Below are 20,311 nucleotides of genomic sequence, written 5' to 3' on the forward strand. Positions count from 1 at the left end.
GAATGATTGATGTTATGAGACTAGTCTAAATTTAAATTCATTTTTGCATAATCTGAAACATACATTTTATTTTGACAGATTAAGATTGTCTTTATAGTTCGTTTTCTTACAAAGCGACAGACGCAAACGACTTATTAAAACGTTGAGACAGTGTGATGTGCTGCTGCTGCGTTTTTGAGCCGTATGACGCTTCTATTCCCGCGACAAAAATCCACACCAATCGAGCACAGAAGTGTGTGATCTCCAGTCATATCAGCGGTTACTGTGGAAGAAAGGAGAGGTGGAGAACACTGGCCACTATCAACGGACATTGGGACTCGCCGTGAACAAGCGCTTTTTGGGGTGCACTGTAACCCTCTTGAGCAATGGCATCAATAGATCGATCAAAGGGAACGTGTGAGTATTGTCTCGCTTTTTTATTACGATTTATCATCCGTAGATTATATGTATCGTACGGTGGTGGTGATAGTAGAGTTTCCCATACAGCCTCTTGATGTGTGTGCAAGGAGACAGATGCAGACAAGGTTGAGAAAATGTAAAAGAAGCAACGCGCTCGGTGTATACAGCCATGTTGTACAGATTGCACAACAAATGATCACGGAAAAGAACGGCACAATAAGTCTTGATTCATTGTCAGCTGCAAGTGAACATACAATAAATTAGCAGTATTTTAAAGGAGGCGCGCGTGTTTTGACAACATCAGCACCACCTCTAATGGATGGAGTTGTCATCTGATCCTGGCGACAGAAATCGCCCAATTTCAAGCGCCACGTAGGTGAGGGATGCATGCTCATACGATATTTTCAATAGACGATCAAACAATTTTCAAGGTAAATGTCGATTACTTAAGGAAACATGTATAGCTTGCAATTCAGTTGTTAAAACTGTGCAGGTTTATTTAATTAGACCACTCATTTAGTAGCCTAGACGAATTACAATGATATACCAATACATAAATTAAGATAGTGCAAATGTTCCTTACTTTTCAATAATAACAAAACACTATGTGGGAAGGAGTTTAGGCATGGGGCGCCTGCCTGCCTGTTGACTTTTGGTGTAGATCGACTTTTGTTCTCCAGTTATGTCAGAAATGTTTGGTTGGCTATAGGGCAACCATAGCATGATGACGTGCTAGACCGTGTGATCTTGGGATGGAATCAGTCTAATGGAAAACCACAGTAGCAACATCTGGACTGAAACCCAAAGGGGAATGTGACATGACACAAGGTTTCATTGGATAGACAATGACGATTATTCTGAGGTGAGTGAAAGGCAATGCATTTTTTATTTATCTTGGATAGGCCTAAACTCACAACTGTGCATGTAATACCGGGCATATACTGTACCATTTACCTAAGGAGGAAGTATAATTTCAGTCTACTTGTGGGATATTATGTTTGAGTCTTTCTGGTGTCGAGGGAAGCAGGTAGCATATCGGTTAGGAGTGTTGGGCCAGTAACCGAAAGGGCACTTGTTCGAATCCCCCAGCCGACTAGGTGGAAAAATCTGCCGATGTGCCCTTGAGCAAGGCACTTAACCCATAATTGCTCCTGTAAGTCGCTCTCGATAAGAGCGTCTGTTAAATGACTGCAATGTAAATTTAGCCATTCAGGAAGCCTGTATAAAATGGCTAGCATGATGACAAATTCAATCACAGTACTGGGGTGCTTTAGGGGGATACGAGGTTGCCTTGAGAGGATAAATTATTATTGTCCAGTGGAGTGGACTGGACAGCCGGCTGCAGTGCGTCTACTGCGGCAATGAAGAGTGAACAGCGCCATGGTGCTGAAATTCATCCGCATCGCTTTGCGGAAATGTAAGGGTTTAAATAGGACTTTTCAGAAGAGCGTTGTTGAGTTCATCTCGACTGTAGGTTGTGCTTATATTGGGGTTTGGGTTCTCTGACAACCCAGGTCCTTGTGTATTGGTCGTCATGTATACAACCACCACCACTCTAACCTGTTCCCCCTGCAGAGCCTCGCTTGTGCTCTGTTCAGTGTTCACGCCAGGGCCTAAGCCTGACTTGATTACTTTGCACTCCATTTGCCGTACTGCTGTACTGCTGGGCCCGCTGGGGCCTGTCCATCTGTGTGCAGTTGCTTATTTAAGGGCCTGAATCACTTTGTGTGTTAGCCTACCTGCTAATCACCAGCCACGTAACTACTGTAGCCTCTAACGGGGCTGTTGCTGTGTCTCTCAGCTAACCATGTTGTTTTTCTTTTCTCACCCCTAAATTGGATTGTGGGAGCAGCTCAGCTTGTTTCTGACGTCTTATGTTAAGTGTTGTGTTTGCGCTGTAATTAGCGCAGAACTGTGGAGCTGAGGTACTTGTTAGTAGGTTGTTAGTATGTCTATTTTGAGGCTTTACTGCTTCCTTTAAGGAAAACAATGCACAGACATGCTGCACAGCAGAAGACCAACAAGGAGTACATAGGGAACCAATGGGAGAAGGATGTACAGTATCTCCAAACCACTGACAACCGTGGGAACATGTTACATCATCATGTGTGAAAGGGATAAGGCCATTGGCTGGTCCAGACCAATGTTGCCATATCCGAGGTCCCATAGGACACAAATCTCTCTAGTTTCTGTCTTGTCTGGCGTTTTATGGGTCACCCATAATCAGAGGCCCGACCTATCAAGCAGCCAATTTGCTTCAGTCGATTAATTAAGACTGTTGGCGCTGCATTGTGCTGTCCGACCTTCACTAAGTGGGTTTAGCCGAAGGAACTCACCATCTCCTTACTCTACACTGGTGACAAATGGGGATTGAGCAGTTTGGCACCATACTGTTGGAATGCTGAAAAGAAGAGTGTTTCTCTCTGAAAGGTAACCCGCCGAGGGAGAGTAATGCGTTGAATTAGCTGGTTTAACCAAGTGGAATCGAATTGGTCTGGAAATTGCAGTTTCTCTTCCCTATCATCATAGTCAACTCTTTCCTTTAGAATTGAAACTTTTTGGGCAATTTGTGAGGGTCGGTGTGGGTGCAGGTTTTTGTTCCAGTCAGGCAGTATCACATCTCATTCTACCAATCTAACAACTAGTTTTCAATCAAGACTTCTTTAGAATTGGAACACCCAATACCAGGAGTGGGCAGTCTTACCCACATAGGCTTGGTGGAGATGCAGGCTCTTTTGTTCCAGCTTTTCAATCAAAAGTTTGATTAGTTGAATCAGAGGCGTCACCTCTTGCCCTTCTTGCCCCTCTCACCTAAACCCATACTGCAGTGAGATCTACCTCTGCGAAGCCTACCACCAGAGAGTATACCTGAGTGATGTGTCTTTAATACAGCCAGTACCTGCAAGACTGCCTAGCCTAGCACACTGGCATATTGAGGTCATCCATCTCCGTCCATGGTCTCAACACCTGCGACCTGCATTCGTTCCACCTCTGGGCTCTCTGCTTAGCTATGCATGTGTAGTAACTTCATAAGCATGACTGAAGTACCCCTCACTACCAACCAAGAAACAGCCCTAACGTGACTCACAGCATAGCCTGCCCATGTATATAAAACAAATTCCATGTCTCACCCAGTGTCTTTCCAACGATGTGTCACTCATTTCTGCCTTGCCCATTTGACATTGATGCTGCTGGACATTTATGTAAGCCACTCACACTCTGGCACATTCAGCTGATGATGAGGGAGGAGAGAGAGCAGGAACCCTGCTACATGATGGAATATTCATGGCCTGCTTTTAAGGGTAGCGAGGGGTGATTGAAGGAGAGGGGGAGAGAGACTGGGAGAGAGGGAGAGTGATGGAGAGAGACAGAGAGATAGAGACAGAGAGAGAGACAGAGAGAGCCTGAAGTTGTGCACTGATCTATTCTCCTTCCTTCATAAGTAGCCTACTGTATAACAACACACCTGGCAAATCTATTAAGTAGCTTGGATACTTTCTACGGCCCTTTTCTTCTCTCTCCCTTTGTGTTTCTGACTTGAACCCGAGGTGACCCAGCATAAACGTCTCTTCCTTTGATCTAATCCAGGTTGGGGGAGTTTTCCGGCTATTGTCTAAGTCAGAAAAGTGCGGCGCTAATTTGTAGGATGCGTTAATGTTCAAACAGGTTTCGACCATCAAATGGTACATCACTTCGGTTGAGTTGTGAGGGAAGGAGGGGCATTCTCTCTCATGTTCAGTCTGATGAAACAATCACCATGTTAGCCTAGGGTCATCGCTTTCTCCTCCCCTGAGCTTTATCAACTACCATTGACAGTGGAAGCTCTGCTTCTCTTACTGACTGTCAATCATTCATTCCAGACATCAAAATCATCCATTCAAACAGACAAGCACCAGAATCCAATTAACCATAATAGATTGTTAGGCGTGGCTACTGAGGGGAAATTGAAGTGCATGGTGCCTTTTGAAGTATGACGGATAATACTGTTTGTTTGATGACTAGCCCACACAAGTGTTGCCGGGTGCTTGACTTAATATGAGCACAACAAATAGCAGCCACCATAGAGCCGACTGTTGTTTCCCAAAAGCACAATAATGTGCAACCAGCTAGCACATACAGTTTGCGCTATTGTGCTTTTCACTGCAACACATCCACCGAGTGGACAAAACATTAGGAACACCTGCTCTTTACATGACACGGACTGACCAGGTGAATCACTTGTTAAATCCACATCAATCACTGTCGATGGAGGGGAGGAGACAGTTTAACGAAGGAGTTTTAAGCCTTGAGACAATTGAGACATGGATTGTGTGTGTGCCATTCAGAGGGTGAATGGGCAAGACAAAACATGTAAGTGCCTTTTGAACAGGGTATGGTAGTAGGTTCCAGGGACACCAGTTTGTTCCAAGAACTGCAACGCTGCTGGGTTTTTCACGCTCAACAGTTTCCCGTGTGTATCAATAATGGTCCACCACCCAAAGGACATCCAGCCAACTTGACACGGCTGTGGGAAGCATTGGAGTCAACATGGGCCAGCATCCCAGTGGAACGCTTTCGACACCTTATAGAGTCCATGTCCTAATGAATTGAGGCTTTTCTGAGGGCAAAAGGGGGGTGCAACTGAATATTGGGAAGGTGTTCCTAATGTTTGGTATAGCCAGTGTAGACGTTAGCCAGAGATCTCCTGTTTCTAATGCAAAGCTTTCCCAATGTTTCGCTTGATGTGAGCACAACAAATATCTGTCATGTCCAACCAATTTGCTTCCCCAAGAGCATTCTGTCCATTTAGGATCATCACCATTATCACCTTCTATGCCTTGAGACTTGGTGTTACAATGTTTCTAAATGAGAGGTCAAACTTAAAGCAGTGACCACATTAAGGATGTTTAAGTACAGTTTTGTTCTCTGACCTCTGGCAGGTTACAAGAGCCGGAAACGGTATATTGCAACACATACCTGCCTCTCTAATGTTCCTCCATTCTCTCTTTCTTTCTCTTACTCTCTCTCCCTCTTCTATGTCCATTCCCCTTCTCTCTTTCTTTTCTGTCTGGCCCTCTCTCTATGCCCCGTTCCCTCTCCCCCTTTTATTCCTTCCCTCTCTCTATATCCCGGCTTCTGTTTTTCACCTCTCTTTTCTCTCCCTCCCTCCTTCCCTCTCTCTTTCGTCTTGTCTCTGTTACATAACATATCATAGTCTGTGCGGAGACAGAGGCGGTGACCCCGATTGACAATATTTTGACAGCCAGACAAAAGGTAGGGCTTGGCACTGGCAGCTGCCCTGTGTCTGAGATCCTCCATCAGAGCGCTTGCTTCAGATGAGTCTCTGCTATGACTTATTCATTCTGGAAGGAAGGGGCCTCACCTTTCCATCCCTATTTGTTTGCTCCTCTCAATAAGAAGCAACTCTACTGCTTCTCCAAGCTGTTTTGATAACTCTGCACACAGACTACTTCCCTATGGGCTCCACTGTATTTGGTGGTTACTAGTTAGTCAGACAGTGTTAGTGTGGGTTTGTGTCAATGTGACATATCGTTGCCTTGACGTTGCTGAGGCGTTGTGTGAGCGTTGGGACGGCAAGGTACATGGTCTCTGTTCTGTTCTTTCAGTGTAGAGAACACCTGGTTCAATTGGTGACTGACTGGGAGAGAGTGATGCAACTGAATTGAAATGGGACCTCTCTCTCTCTCTCTCTCTCTCTCTCTCTCTCTCTCTCTCTCTCTCTCTCTCTCTCTCTCTCTCTCTCTCTGCCCACTCAAGGCACTAAGCTCGACCATGGAGGCGTAATGTAATATAATCTGTAAAAAGAGAGCAAGGGGGGGAGAGAGAGAGAGAGAGCAGAGGAGTGTGTGTAATAGAGGTAGGGGGGATTTGATAGAGAGCAGGCTGTGTGTGTGTGTGTGTGTGTGTGTGTGTGTGTGTGTGTGTGTGTGTGTGTGTGTGTGTGTGTGTGTGTGTGTGTGTGTGTGTGTGTGTGTGTGTGTGTGTGTGTGTGTGTGTGTGTGTGTGTGTGTGTGTGTGTGTGTGTGTTGTATGAGAGAGAGAGAGAGAGAGAGAGCAAGAGAGAGAAGGAAAGAGTATGTGGGAGAGAAAAAGAGACAGAGTGAGAGAGTGTGTGTTGTGTGAGAGAGTTTGCTTTAGGCCCCTATTCACCCTGGGGATTTACAGGGTTCTTTTTGTATCACGAAAAACCAGGTTACCCACTTGCCTGTCACTTGGTGCTGTGCTGGACTGCCTTAATTCCCCCAGGTGGCACTAAAAATAACCTCTAATGCTCTAAGAATGCCCCGACTGCTTCGTTTGGCTGGAAAACCCTCTTTCCTTCTACTGACGTCTTCAATGTTAGCAGCGCCATGACAGCTATTGTTAACAGTCCTAATACTGCTGCAACCAAAGCATCACAGCCCTGCATATGAAATAAACCACGAGGAAGTTCAAAAAAATAGATAGTTATACAACACAGCGGCACGTTTCAATGAACAAGAAACTATCTCGCTCTTTAAATGAGGCTCAACTAATATACCGGGCGGTAAATTGACTCAGAGGCACCGAAAACTATTTAATCTGTGAGAAAATCGTTTGTGGCCGTAACAGAGCTCACACGGCCAATAGATTTCCTATAAATATCTTCCAAAAAAGGCCAGCTGAGGAAACAGTGATGTGCTAGCTGCTAAGATGCATTGTTGGTATCTGGAGAGAACAGAGATTGAGAGGAAGCTGAGACTTGTCTTTGAACTCCATTTGTTGCAGTCTTTTGTAGAGCGGAGGGGAGTCTAAACTGGGCCTCTCTGTCTTAGTGCCTCCTAGCTGAGTCAGTGTTTGATGCTCCTAACAACTGACACGGGCGCTTTTGTTGTTTTGCTGACATTGGTTGAGGGTAAGTGTAAAAAAAATATCTGGATCGGTTTGGAAGGGTTCTTTCCTGCAGTGCAGTATGGTCACTGCCCATGTTCTTGAATCTATGTGACTGTGTTCACATGGGATTATTAGGTTTCAGTTACCCCTAAATTACTTGTTCAGGACCTACTATTACTATTAAAGGGACAATCTGCGATTGTTACTTCCATTTTTGGACTTTTAAGTTAATGATATAGCCGTGGTTCTTGAAGAATATAACTTACACTATAAATACAAAAGTATGTGGACACCCCTTCAAATTTGTGGATTTAGCTATTTCAGCCACACCCGTTGCTGACAGGTGTATAAAATTGAGCACACAGCCAAGCAATCTCCATAGACAAACATTGACAGTAGAATGGCCTTACTGGATACTGACCAAATGTGCTATATATACTGAACAAAAATATAAACGCAACATGTAAAGTGTTGGTCCCATGTTTCATGAGCTGAAATAAAAGATCCCAGAAATGTTCCATTCGCACAAAAAGCTTATTTTTATCAAGGCACAAGGCGAGACCCAGATGCAGACACAAGAGGCAGATGGTTGGAGTCTTACAATATTTATTAATCCAATAGGGGAAGGCAAGAGAATGGTCATGGACAGGCAAAAAGGTCAAAACCAGATCAGAGTCCAATAGGTATTGAAGGGCAGGCAGAATCAAGGTCAGGGCAGGCAGGATGATCAGGCGGGCGGGAAAGTAGTCCAGAGTCAGGCAGGGGTCAAAAAGAGACTAGAAAAGAAGTACGGGAAAAACACGCTGGTTGACTTGACTAAACATACAAGACGAACTGGCACAGAGAGACAGGAAACACAGGGATAAATACAGTGGGGAAAATAACTGACACCTGGAGGGGGTAGAGACAATCACAGGAACAGGTGAAACAGATCAGGGCGTGACAATGTCTCTCAAATATTGTGCACAAATTAGTTTACATCCTTGTTAGTGAGCATTTTAACCTTTGTCAAGATAATCCATCCTCCTGACAGGTGTGGCATATCAATAAGCTAATTTAACAGCATGATCATTACACAGGTGCACCTTGTGCTGGGGACAATAAAAAGCCACTCTAAAATGTGCAGTTTTGTCACACAACATAATGCCACAGATGTTTCAAGTTTTGAGGGAACGTGCAGTTGGCATGCTGACTTCAGGAATGTCCACCAGAGCTGTTGCCAGAGAATTGAATGTGCATTTATCCACCATAAACTCCACCATAAAAACCTCCAAGGTCGTTTTAGAGAATTTGGCAGTACGTCCAACCGACCTCACACCCGCAGGCCACATGTAACGACACCAGCCCAGGACCTTCACATCCGGCTTCTTCACCTGCGGGATCGTGAGGAGTATTTCTGTCTGTAATAAAGCTCTTTTGTGGGGAAAAACTCATTCTGATTGGTGGTGTCTGGCCCACCCATGGCCGCACCCCTGCCAGTCATGTGAAATCCATAGATTAGGGCCTAATGAATTAATTTCAGTTGACTGATTTCCTTATGTGAACTGTAACTCACAAAATCTTTGAAAAGTGTTGCTTTTAGTTCAGTATAAATAAAGCTTGATTTGATTTGGTGCGTAATGAACTTCAATTAACAACAAGTGTGCTATTTTGAGCGAGGGGTCTGTAGGCCTGTACAAAGTGTGTGGAGAGTGCTGAACTGGAACATGTGCAATCATTGCTCCTTAACAAGCCTGTGTTTGTTTCTGAGTCTGGGGGTAATAATTGGCTGTCACACACAGCTCACCGTTCTGTCACTCTAAATAGAAGGTGCCGCCTATTTGTTTAGCCTGCATCCATTCATCTCCCCTGCTATCGCTCTCTTTCCTTTCTCTATCGCTCTTCATATTTCGCCCTCTCTCTCTCTCTCTCTCTCTTTCTTCCTCTCTTTCTCCTTTTTCTGTGTGTCTCTCTCTCTGTGTGTGTCTCTCTCTGTGTGTCTCTCTCTGTGTGTCTCTCTCTGTGTGTCTCTCTCTGTGTGTGTCTCTCTCTGTGTGTGTCTCTCTGTGTGTGTGTCTCTCTCTCTGTGTGTGTCTCTCTGTGTGTGTGTCTCTCTCTCTCTGTGTGTCTCTCTCTCTCTGTGTGTGTCTCTCTCTCTGTGTGTGTCTGTCTCTCTATCTTTCGATCTCTTTCTTACCTCTGACTTTTTCTGTTATGTGTTTTTCTGTCCCTCCAGTTCTTCAGTTTCTTTTCCCTCTCTGAGTGTTGCGTGTTCTGTGCTCCATTAGGTCCTTCCATCACAGTCTCTCTCTCTCAGGTGGCAGCTGCACATCTCTGTCGTTAGCAGAGACAAGTGACGTCTGTTAGTACGTGCCTTCCACTCCCTGTCTGCTGAGGATTTCTGTGTGTGTGTGTGTGACTGTGTTAGTGATGGGCGGGTTGACTCATAACCCGCAGTGCATTTGTTTGGATGAAGGGCGGGTGGATGCGTGGCAGATTGAATAAAGAGAAAACAATGCATGTATACATCTTGTGTTATTTAGATCTATAGGATACATTGAGGTTTTTCTTTCATATTTTTTTATCTGACATTATTGCGTAAGCCTAAGCTTTAGGGCTTAACTGTACGCAGGCCAAATACACTCCAATTGCCGAATGCTTTTAGGAACTTGGGAAGAAAAAGTTCACGTTGATCCACTGAGGTTAATTCAATAAGAGAAAAGCTGCAAAATGGAGAGTTGAAAATAAAAAGGGAGAGCTTCAGAACAGTAGCCTCATGTTTGGAAATATGTTGTTGATGATTGTGATGTAGTAAACAAATTCAACAAACTTCAAATATGGCAGGTAAAGGGAACTGTACTGATCAAATGGGTCAAATGGAATAGTAACTGAAATCTGGACACTGACTGTTGGTCTAACCTCTCACATACCCTAATATAATATTAACTCATGCAGAATTAAGCAGTTTGTGAAGTAAAATGATACACCAAATGTACATTCTGACTCTAGAACAGGAGTGGAGATATATGATTTATTTATTTCAGCAACTTGAGAGAATGAATGCATGGGTAGGGACCGTCTGCAAAGGTGCTATCTTTATCAGCACCATAAAAGCTAATAGTATTTCAACCACATGAAACATGCATCCAAGCCAAAATGAAATCTTATCTGAAACATATTGGGTCATTTTCATAACTTTAAGTTCCCTTAAAACTGGACAAAGTGATGTAATTTGGAAATTTTGAACTGAAAATAATTTTCATTTTTTTATTAATTATTGCATTTTCTCCCCGGTCCCTTAACGTCTTTGCCGTGTGAGAGAAGCAGAGATGAAAGCAAGAACTTTACCTATGTCAACTAGATTAAAGCATTCATAATGATGAATTACATATTTTCTGGTAAGCAAGGGTTTATTTAGTATTCTAGGGCAACAAGTAATGACAGAAGGTAAGCTGCATGTGTCTAATTACAGGCAAGTTGACTAACAAATAGCCTACAGCGCATTTGTGGGTTAGGGTCAGGTGCAGGCCTCAGATTTTCACTTCATCACATATAGTCGGGCGGATGTGGATGAACAAAGAGCTGACCCGCGCATCACTACTGTGTCTGTCTTTGTCTCTGTGCTCGTGTGTGTGCACGCGCGTGCACGTCTTCATAGCGTCAACTCTCCGCTGTGTACAAGTGACATTCAGCTTAACTCTCTCCCTGAGCTCCATTCTTTTTACTCCAACTAGAATGGAGAGACAGTCCTCCTCTTTTCCCAGTCACCTTCTTACAGCCCTTTCTCTAGTTTTGCTGTGTTTCCATCATCTCTTCACCCACTCTCCTCCCCCTTCCCCCAGTCTGTGAGGAGATGAGCAGAGCGTCACAGGGATGGTGGTGGGGTGAGAAGAAGGGGGGCCTCTGTCCTCTGCCAAGGACACCCCAGGCTTTTCATTAGAGTAATGGACTAATGCCTTGAGAGAGAGGAACACGTGTGCACACACTCTGAGACACACACAACTTGGCTGTGTTTACAGAGGCAGCCCAATTCTGATCTTTTGGCAAAAGATCAGACCTAATTGGGCAAAAGATCAATAAAAGGGCAAAAAATCTGAATCGGCTGCCTGTGTAAACGCAGCTGTGTTTCTCTATCAAACCTACACAGACGCTGACATAGACACAACGCACTGCACACACACACACACACACACACACACACACACACACACACACACACACACACACACACACACACACACACACACACACACACACAGAGTGAGAGAGAGCAATATTGCTTACGTTCATCAAATATTCCTCCTGATCCAACCCACTGCTTTCACACTCATCTTTTTCTCAGCTGCTGGTCCAGGCTGAGAGGAGAGTAAGACATGTGCTGTGTTCATTAATCTGAATGTCATAGCTATGAATGTCATAGCAGTGAATGCCATAGCACTGAAAGTCAATTAAATCACACATATCGTTATTGATTGACTAATCAACACGGTCTCATTTATCATTGCTCGGCAGCAATATCACTCGAGGAGTTTGCAATGGATTTCACATGACTGGGCAGGGGCGCAGCCATCAGTGGGAGTGGGAGGGCATAGGCCCACCAACTTGCGAGACTGGCCCACCCACTGGGGCGCAAGGCCCAGCCAATCAGAATGAGTTTTTCCCCACATAAGGGCTTTATTACAGACGATCCTGCAAGTGAAGAAGCCGGATGTGGAGGTCCTGGGCTGGCATGGTGACACATGCTCTGCAGTTGTGAGGCCGGTTGGACATGCTTCCAAATTCTCTAAAACGTTGGAGGTGGCTTATGGTAGAGAAATGAACATTCAATTCTCTGGCAACAGCTCTGGTGGACATTCCTGCAGTCAGCTTGGCAATTGCACGATCCCTCAAAACTTGGGACATCTGTGGCATTGTGTTGTGTGACATACTGCACATTTTAGAGTGGCTTTTTATTGGCCCCAGCACAAGGTTCACCTGTGTAATGATCAGCTTCTTGACATGCCACAACTGTCAGGTGGACGGATTATCTTGGCAAAGAAGAAATGCTCATTAACAGGGATTTGAGAGAAATAAGGTTTTTGTGCGTATGGAACATTTCTGGGATCTTTTATTTCAGCTCATAAAACATGGGACCAACACTTTACATGTGTGTTTATATTTTTGTTCAGTATAATTTACCTGGTTAGCATTGTACTACAGATGTAGGATCTTAATTTGAGCCACTTTGCTACAGCAGGAATATAATCCTGCAGCAACAGGAATTATTATATGGATTATAATTAATGGACCTTTTTGTAGGGGTTGATACATTTTTCATTAGGGCAAATCAAGGTCTGAAATGTCAAAGTTGAAATTACAAACTTTAGAAGCCTTTTTAAAACTCAAATACACTACATGTTTGCATTTCTCAGCAACAAAAGGGTGATCAAATTAAGACCCTACATCTGTAGTTGATCTGGGATGAATACAACATGGGCATGTAGAAAAGGCTTTTAGTGGTGTGTGTGTGTGTGTGTGTCTATGTCTATGTAGCGACCCTGAAGACTACACAGCACTTCTACATCACACACTCTTCTTCTCTGCGTGATTCTGGTCCTCTCAATCTCATCCTTCCATCTTATCTCTTTCAGTGACGTGCGGTGAGGTTGGTGGCAGGGTAAGCACTGGCTATTATCAAAGCCAAATTTACTCAAAAATAAACCTTGATGAATCCCAAGTTCACCATACAACAGATAGCTCCAACAACCAGAGTGGCATAGGCTATTAACCAAAATGTAATTTTGTTTTTACCAAATATAAATACCAATGTTGCCAAGATACACAAGCGATCGCCTGTGATGGCATCATATTTCAATTTCATCCAACCAAAATGTCACACTGATCAACTCAGGTCACCCATAGACCGATGTAGCATCCACAGTTACAACTGAAAGGCACTAAAAGACCAATATATAGACACATTTAATCGGGAGAATTTGCAACACAAACTCCATAGCCTTTCACAATGGATTTACAATTCTTCCAATGATCATGGCTATTCTGTGCCACCTGTGTAAAGTGAAGTAGCTAGTTACCTACCTGGATAGCTAATCAGATGTGTGGCTTTCAGATCACAGACATCAGAAATGTAACACAACTTCAAGGATACATATAGTTATAGCACGTTACAACTAAATAGCTAGGCAACAAACCAATGAATGGCGCAGTCAGCTAGCTAACAAGCTAGCTACACTAGCTAGCTAGTAGCTGCTCTTAGCAACGCGGGTGTATATACAGCTTTTCTTTATTAGATTATCACTGGGTAACCACTGCCTTCCCTGCCTACCCTGACTGCACGTCACTGATCTTTTCCAAGTAGCAATCGTTCACTCCAGTATTTATGCCTTCTGTGCATGTGGGCTGTGCTCGGTGGCCTTGATGTTGCTTCGTAACGGCTGAGCAGCGGAAATTATGGGGAGGGAATGTTTCACTGTGATCCTTCCTGGGTAAAGCCTCTGACTCACTACGGGGGGGGTGTGTGTGTGTGTGTGTGTGGTGTGTGTGTGTGTGTGTGTGTGTGTGTGTGTGTGTGTGTGTGTGTGTGTGTGTGTGTGTGTGTGTGTGTGTGTGTGTGTGACCAAGTTTGATGGACAGCTCAAGGTGGCAGGCGTAGGAAGGAGGGGGACGGGTGGTGATTGGATGAAGAAAGACATTAAAAAAACAGACCAAAATCTCATTGTTTTCTCTTTGCACTTGGATACTGCTGCAGGACTTTGAGCTAGCCTTGAGAAGGAGGGACTGCAGTGCTAATAATGAGGAGATTAATGTATTTTGTGGGAAAGTTGTCATTGAAACTTGGTGCTGAGAGTAATTCCCCCTCCTTGGGGGGGTGTGATGAACTTTTCTGCTGGAGCTGCGGGTCCCCGCTCAGTACGACAGGGGGGATGACTGAGATGGAGGGAGGAAACGAGGGGAGGAAGGGGGGAAAGGCAATGCAGAGCCAGGCTCCCACAGGTTCGGGAGAAAGAGAAGGAGAGAGGAGAGGGAGAGAAAGATAATTAGGGAGAGAGGGGGAAGAAGAGAGATGAAAGAGAGACAGAAAGAGAAGAGGCGAGAGAGAGAGAAAGAGAGAGAGCTCATTGTCCACCCCCTGCTCCCTCTATCAATCTAATGGGTGACAACCGCCTCTACATCCTCACACAAACCCCCTACACACACACAGCTCGAGGCTGCATTTTGCCAGGCTGCCTACGCTGATGCGGAGGGATGAATCATGGCATGGAATGGAATGGCACAGCATGACGTGATGGCTGTGCATTGTTAACACAGTACAGTTTGGGACAGTTATAGTACTGACATCCTGTATGGGACAACACCGCTGATGTCAGACTGTAAATACATGGGGACATGGTGTAGGTCAAGCTGCTATACACCTGAATTCCAATCGGACAAAACAGTACAGAGAAAAGTAACTGGTAAAAACGGTGTGCAGGTGAGGTTGGTGGACTGCTGCAGATGGAGTGTATCCACATTTTGTTACGTTACAGCCTTATTCTAAAATGTATTAAATAAATGTTTTTCCTCATCAGTCTACACACAATACCCCTTAATGAAAAAACAAAAACAGGTTTTTAGAAATGCAAATTTATAAAAAAACAAAAAAAAACAGGAGTACCTTATTTACATACTGTAAGTATTCAGACCCTCTGCTATGAGTCTCGAAATTGAGCTCAGGTGCATCCTGTTTCCATTGATCATCCTTGAGATGTTTCTACAACTTGACTGTAGTCCACCTGTGGTAAATTCAATTGATTGGACATGATTTGAAAAGGCACACACCTGTCTATATAAGGTCCCACAGTTGACAGTGCATGTCAGAGCAAAAACCAAGCCATGAGGTCGAAGGAATTGTCTGTAGAGCTCCGAGACAGGATTGTGTTGAGGCACAGATCTGGGGAAGGGTACCATCATTCTTAAATGGAAGAAGTTTGCAACCACCAAGATTCTTCCCAGAGTTGGGAAACTGAGCAATCGGGGGAGAAGGGCCATGGTCAAGGAGGTGACCGAGAACCCGATGGTCACTCTGAGAGAGTTCCAGAATTCCTCTGTGGAGATGGGAGAACCTTCCAGAAGGACAACAATCTCTGCAGCACTCCACCAATAAGGTCTTTATGGTAGAGTGGCTAGACGGAAGCCACTCCTCAGTAAAAGGCACATGTCAGCCCGCTTGGAGTTTGCCAAAGGCACCTAAAGGACTCTCAGACCATGAGAAACAAGATTCGCTGGTCTGATTAAACCAAGTGTCACGTCCTGGCCAGTATAAGGGTTAATTGTTATTGTAGTTTGGTCAGGACGTGGCAGAGGGTATTTGTTCTATGTGGTTCAGGGTGGTGTGTTAGTTAGGAGGGCGTTTGATTTATTATTTACGGGTTTTGAGTTATGGTCTATGTTTATGTATTTCTATGTGTAGTCTAGTGAGTGTGTTTCTATGTTGAGTTAATTGGGGTGGACTTCCAATTGAAGGCAGCTGTTTGGTGTTGCCTTTGATTGGAAGTCCTATATTAGTTGGGTGTGTTTGTCTTGTATTTGTGGGAGATTGTTCTTGGATTGCTGTGTTGCCTTCAAGACTGTTATTTTGTCGTTCATCGTTTTGTTTATTTTTGTATACGTGTTTGTTTGGTTTTTTCCTTCTTTTCCCATAAATAAAGAAGATGAGTATACACATACCTGCTGCGTTTTGGTCCTCCATTTCCAACGACACCAAGATTGAACTCTTTGGCCTGAATGCCAAGCGGCACGCCTGGAGGAAACCTGGCACCATCCCTACGGTGAAGCATTGTGGTGGCAGCATCATGCTGTGTGCATGTTTTTCATCGGCAGGGACTGGGAGACTAGTCAGGATCGAGGGAAAGGTGAACGGAGCAAAGTACAGAGATCCTTGATGAAAACCTGCTCCAGAGTGGTCTGAGCCTCAGACTGGGGTGAATACAGGTGTGCCAAATACAGGTGTAGCATCATACCCAAGAAGACGTGAGGCTGTAATTGCTGCCGACGGTGCTTCAAAAAAGTACTGAGTAAAAGGGTCTGAATACTTATGTAAATGTGATATTTCAGTTTTTTATTTTTTATTAATTTGCAAACATTTCTAAAAAAACAGTATTTACTTTGTCGTTATGGGGTATTGTGTGTAGATTGATGAGGGGAAAAAACTATTTTAGAATACATTTTAGAATAAGGCTGTAGTGTAACAGAATGTGGAAAAAGTAAAGGGGTCTGAATACTTTCCGAATGCACTGTATATGAAAACCAGACAACAAATATAAGTACACAAAAAAGGTTTGTTCATTCAGTTAAACAAAGCATATTAATTATAATTGTACATGATATAATCCAAAATGAGAAACTATGTTTGATTATGTGTGAGAGTTAGACTACATGGAGGGGATTATTGGAGAGTTTGGTCCATCAGGCTGACAATGTGAAGATAAGAATTCCATAGTATGCTACCTCTGTATCTCATAGAGAATTGACTGCGGGGTGCGGCAGTGGGGAGGGTGAAGGTTATCGAAACGTCTTGTTTTATATACAGTGGGGGAAAAAAGTATTTGATCCCCTGCTGATTTTGTACGTTTGCCCACTGACAAAGAAAGGATCAGTCTATAATTTTAATGGTAGGTTTATTTGAACAGTGAGAGACAGAATAACAACAAAAAAATCCAGAAAAACGCATGTCAAAAATGTAATAAAATGATTTGCATTTTAATGAGGGAAATAAGTATTTGACCCCTCTGCAAAACATGACTTAGTACTTGGTGGCAAAACCCTTGTTGGCAATCAGAGGTCAGACGTTTCTTGTAGTTGGCCACCAGGTTTGCACACATCTCAGGAGGGATTTTGTCCCACTCCTCTTTGCAGATCTTCTCCAAGTCATTAAGGTTTCGAGGCTGAAGTTTGGCAACTTGAACCTTCAGCTCCCTCCACAGATTTTCTATGGGATTAAGATCTGGAGACTGGCTAGGCCACTCCAAGACCTTAATGTGCTTCTTCTTGAGTCACTCCTTTGTTGCCTTGGCCGTGTGTTTTGGGTCATTGTCATGCTGGAATACCCATCCACGACCCATTTTCAATGCCCTGGCTGAGGGAAGGAGGTTCTCACCCAATATTTGATGGGACATGGCCCCGTCCATCGTCCCTTTGATGTTGTCCTGTCCCCTTAGCAGAAAAACACCCCCAAAGCATAATGTTTCCACCTCCTTGTTTGACGGTGGGGATGGTGTTCTTGGGGTCATAGGCAGCATTCCTCCTCCTCCAAACACGGCGAGTTGAGTTGATGCCAAAGAGCTCCAATTTGGTCTCATCTGACCACAACACTTTCACCCAGTTGTCGTCTGCATCATTCAGATGTTCATTGGCAAACTTCAGACGGGCATGTATATGTGCTTTCTTGAGCAGGTGGACCTTGCGGGCACTGCAGGATTTCAGTCCTTCCCGGCGTAGTATGTTACCAATTGTTTTCTTGGTGATTATGGTCCAAACAAAAATATCCAGAAAAACGCATGTCAACAATGTTATAAATTGATTTGCATTTTAATGAGGGAAATAAGTATTTGACCTCCTCTCAATCAGAAAGATTTCTGGCTCCCAGGTGTCTTTTATACAGGTAACGAGCTGAGATTAGGAGCACACTCTTAAAGGGAGTGCTCCTAACCGCAGCTTGTTACCTGTAAAAAAGACACCTATCCACAGAAGCAATCAATCAATCAGATTCCAAATTCTCCACCATGGCCAAGACCAAAGAGCTCTCCAAGGATGTCAGGGACAAGATTGTAGACCTACACAAGACTGGAATGGGCTACAAGACCATCGCCAAGCAGCTTGGTGAAAAGGTGACAACATTTGGTGTGATTATTCGCAAATGGAAGAAACACAAAAGAACTGTCAATATCTCTCGGCCTGGGGCTCCATGCAAGATCTCACCTCGTGGAGTTGTAATGATCATGAGAACGGTGAGGAATCAGCCCAGAACTACACGGGAGGATCTTGTCAATGATCTCAAGGCAGCTGGGACCATAGTCACCAAGAAAACAATTGGTAACACACTACGCCGTGAAGGACTGAAATCCTGCAGCGCCCGCAAGGTCCCCCTGAACACCATCTCCACCGTCAAACATGGAGGTGGAAACATTATGCTTTGGGGGTGTTTTTCTGCTAAGGGGACAGGACAACTTCACCGCATCAAAGGGACGATGGACGGGGCCCTGTACCGTCAAATCTTGGGTGAGAACCTCCTTCCCTCAGCCAGGGCATTGAAAATGGGTCGTGGATGGGTATTCCAGCATGACAATGACCCAAAACACATGGCCAAGGCAACAAAGGAGTGGCTCAAGAAGAAGCACATTAAGGTCCTGGAATGGCCTAGCCAGTCTCCAGACCTTAATCCCATATAAAATCTGTGGAGGGAGCTGAAGGTTCGAGTTGCCAAACATCAGCCTCGAAACCTTAATGACTTGGAGAAGATCTGCAGAGGAGTGGGACAAAATCCCTCCTGAGATGTGTGCAAACCTGGTGGCCAACTACAAGAAATGTCTGACCTCTGTGATTGCCAACAAGGGTTTTGCCACCAAGTACTAAGTCATGTTTTGCAGAGGGGTCAAATACTTATTTCCCTCATTAAAATGCAAATCATTTTCTAACATTTTTGACATGCGTTTTTCTGGATTTTTTTGTTGCTATTCTGTCTCTCACTGTTCAAATAAACCTACTATTAAAATTATAGACGGATAATTTCTTTGTAAGTGGGTAAACGTACAAAATCAGCAGGGGATCAAATACCTTTTTCCCCCAATGTAGATGGATTTCAGAATTAACCTGGGAGAATCCATTGAAGGGTTTAGCTTGACCTCAACAGCAGATGTAGTGGCACGTGACTACTTTTGAGGCCTGAAAATGTCAAACATGACACCAGCTAACCCAGAACGTAAAGATGTTCAGACATGCATGTCTGTCAGGACATATGGGCACCATTGTATCCCTGCTTTTTCCATCTCTGCCTGGCATACACACAAAGTCACGCACTCACACATGCGAGCAAACATATGCATGCACATACACATGCATGTGTGTATACACACACACGTACACACACACTCCTCACTGGGGTGTTAATAGGTTCTCAGTGTGTGTGCTAGTCCAGAGCTGGCCATGTCTCTCTAAAAGGAGACTCCTGCCGGGGGAACAGGTGCAGCTGAGGGAGACGGTATTACGTGGGCATTAGGCGGGCACATGGTGGGGGGCAGGGTGGCACCCCCCTCTGAGCCCTGGACTGGCCCATTCAGGGTTGTGATGTCTGAATTAGATGTGCCAAGCTTCTGATGGGTTTTCCCTCTTTGTGCCACTGTTTCACACTAGAGATTCAGAAAAGCAAAAATGTATCTACCTTCTCCAACTACAAACTCTCACATTAATTCACACTCACAGTGACTCACTCCCCGAGTTCTTTGATTCTGAATCTATTGTCATTGGAATACATTCAGCGTGACCCATTTGGCGAGGGTTTATCGCTTGTTTCACAAACGATTCATGCCCGGAGACAACAACACACTACACAGCTTGCATCTTTGTGGGAAAATTACCTAGGAAAGTATGCAAAGCCACTGGAGAATGGAGATGCCTTTGTGACCTTTGTAGATTTCTGAGCTTTTAATAGACATCTTTAAGTTAGGGAAAGAGAAAAACAAACAGTAACTTTTTTTGTAACTTTCAATGTGACTGTTAGAATGACCAATGAAAAAGGGAAAAGTACACTCATCGCACTGGTTCAGGTGCTGAACAGAAAAACAAATGTGAAGAAATTAAGGATGTTTACAACTCTGATATATACCTAAATACATTCTAGTGGGAATGTGAGCAGAGCTTTGCTCACATCCTTCATGTCTTTACTCAAAATGACTGTCCATGATAAATATAGATCCTCATGTTATGGGATATATACGTTATAGTACGACAGATTGGGGTAAGTTGAGCCACCCTTGTTTCTAGGAAACCATACACAAAATGTATAATTTGACCTAATATTTAGGAACAGGTCATTTCATTGAGTCTG

General features: G+C 44.1%; 1 protein-coding gene across 1 annotated transcript in view; it reads left to right on the forward strand.

Annotated features, from left to right (window-relative positions):
* The first annotated feature begins 233 nt into the window (after positions 1-233).
* Positions 234-20,311, forward strand: part of tbkbp1 (TBK1 binding protein 1) — a 66,492-nt gene continuing 46,414 nt past the window's right edge. Inside the window, exon 1 of the mRNA XM_082965833.1 lies at positions 234-396. The gene's annotated coding sequence lies outside the window, so the exon portion shown is untranslated. The remainder of the gene's footprint in view (positions 397-20,311) is intronic.

Source organism: Salmo salar, chromosome 19 (genome assembly GCF_965601325.2).
Source record: "Salmo salar chromosome 19, fSalSal1, whole genome shotgun sequence".
Taxonomy (NCBI): Eukaryota; Metazoa; Chordata; class Actinopteri; order Salmoniformes; family Salmonidae; genus Salmo; species Salmo salar.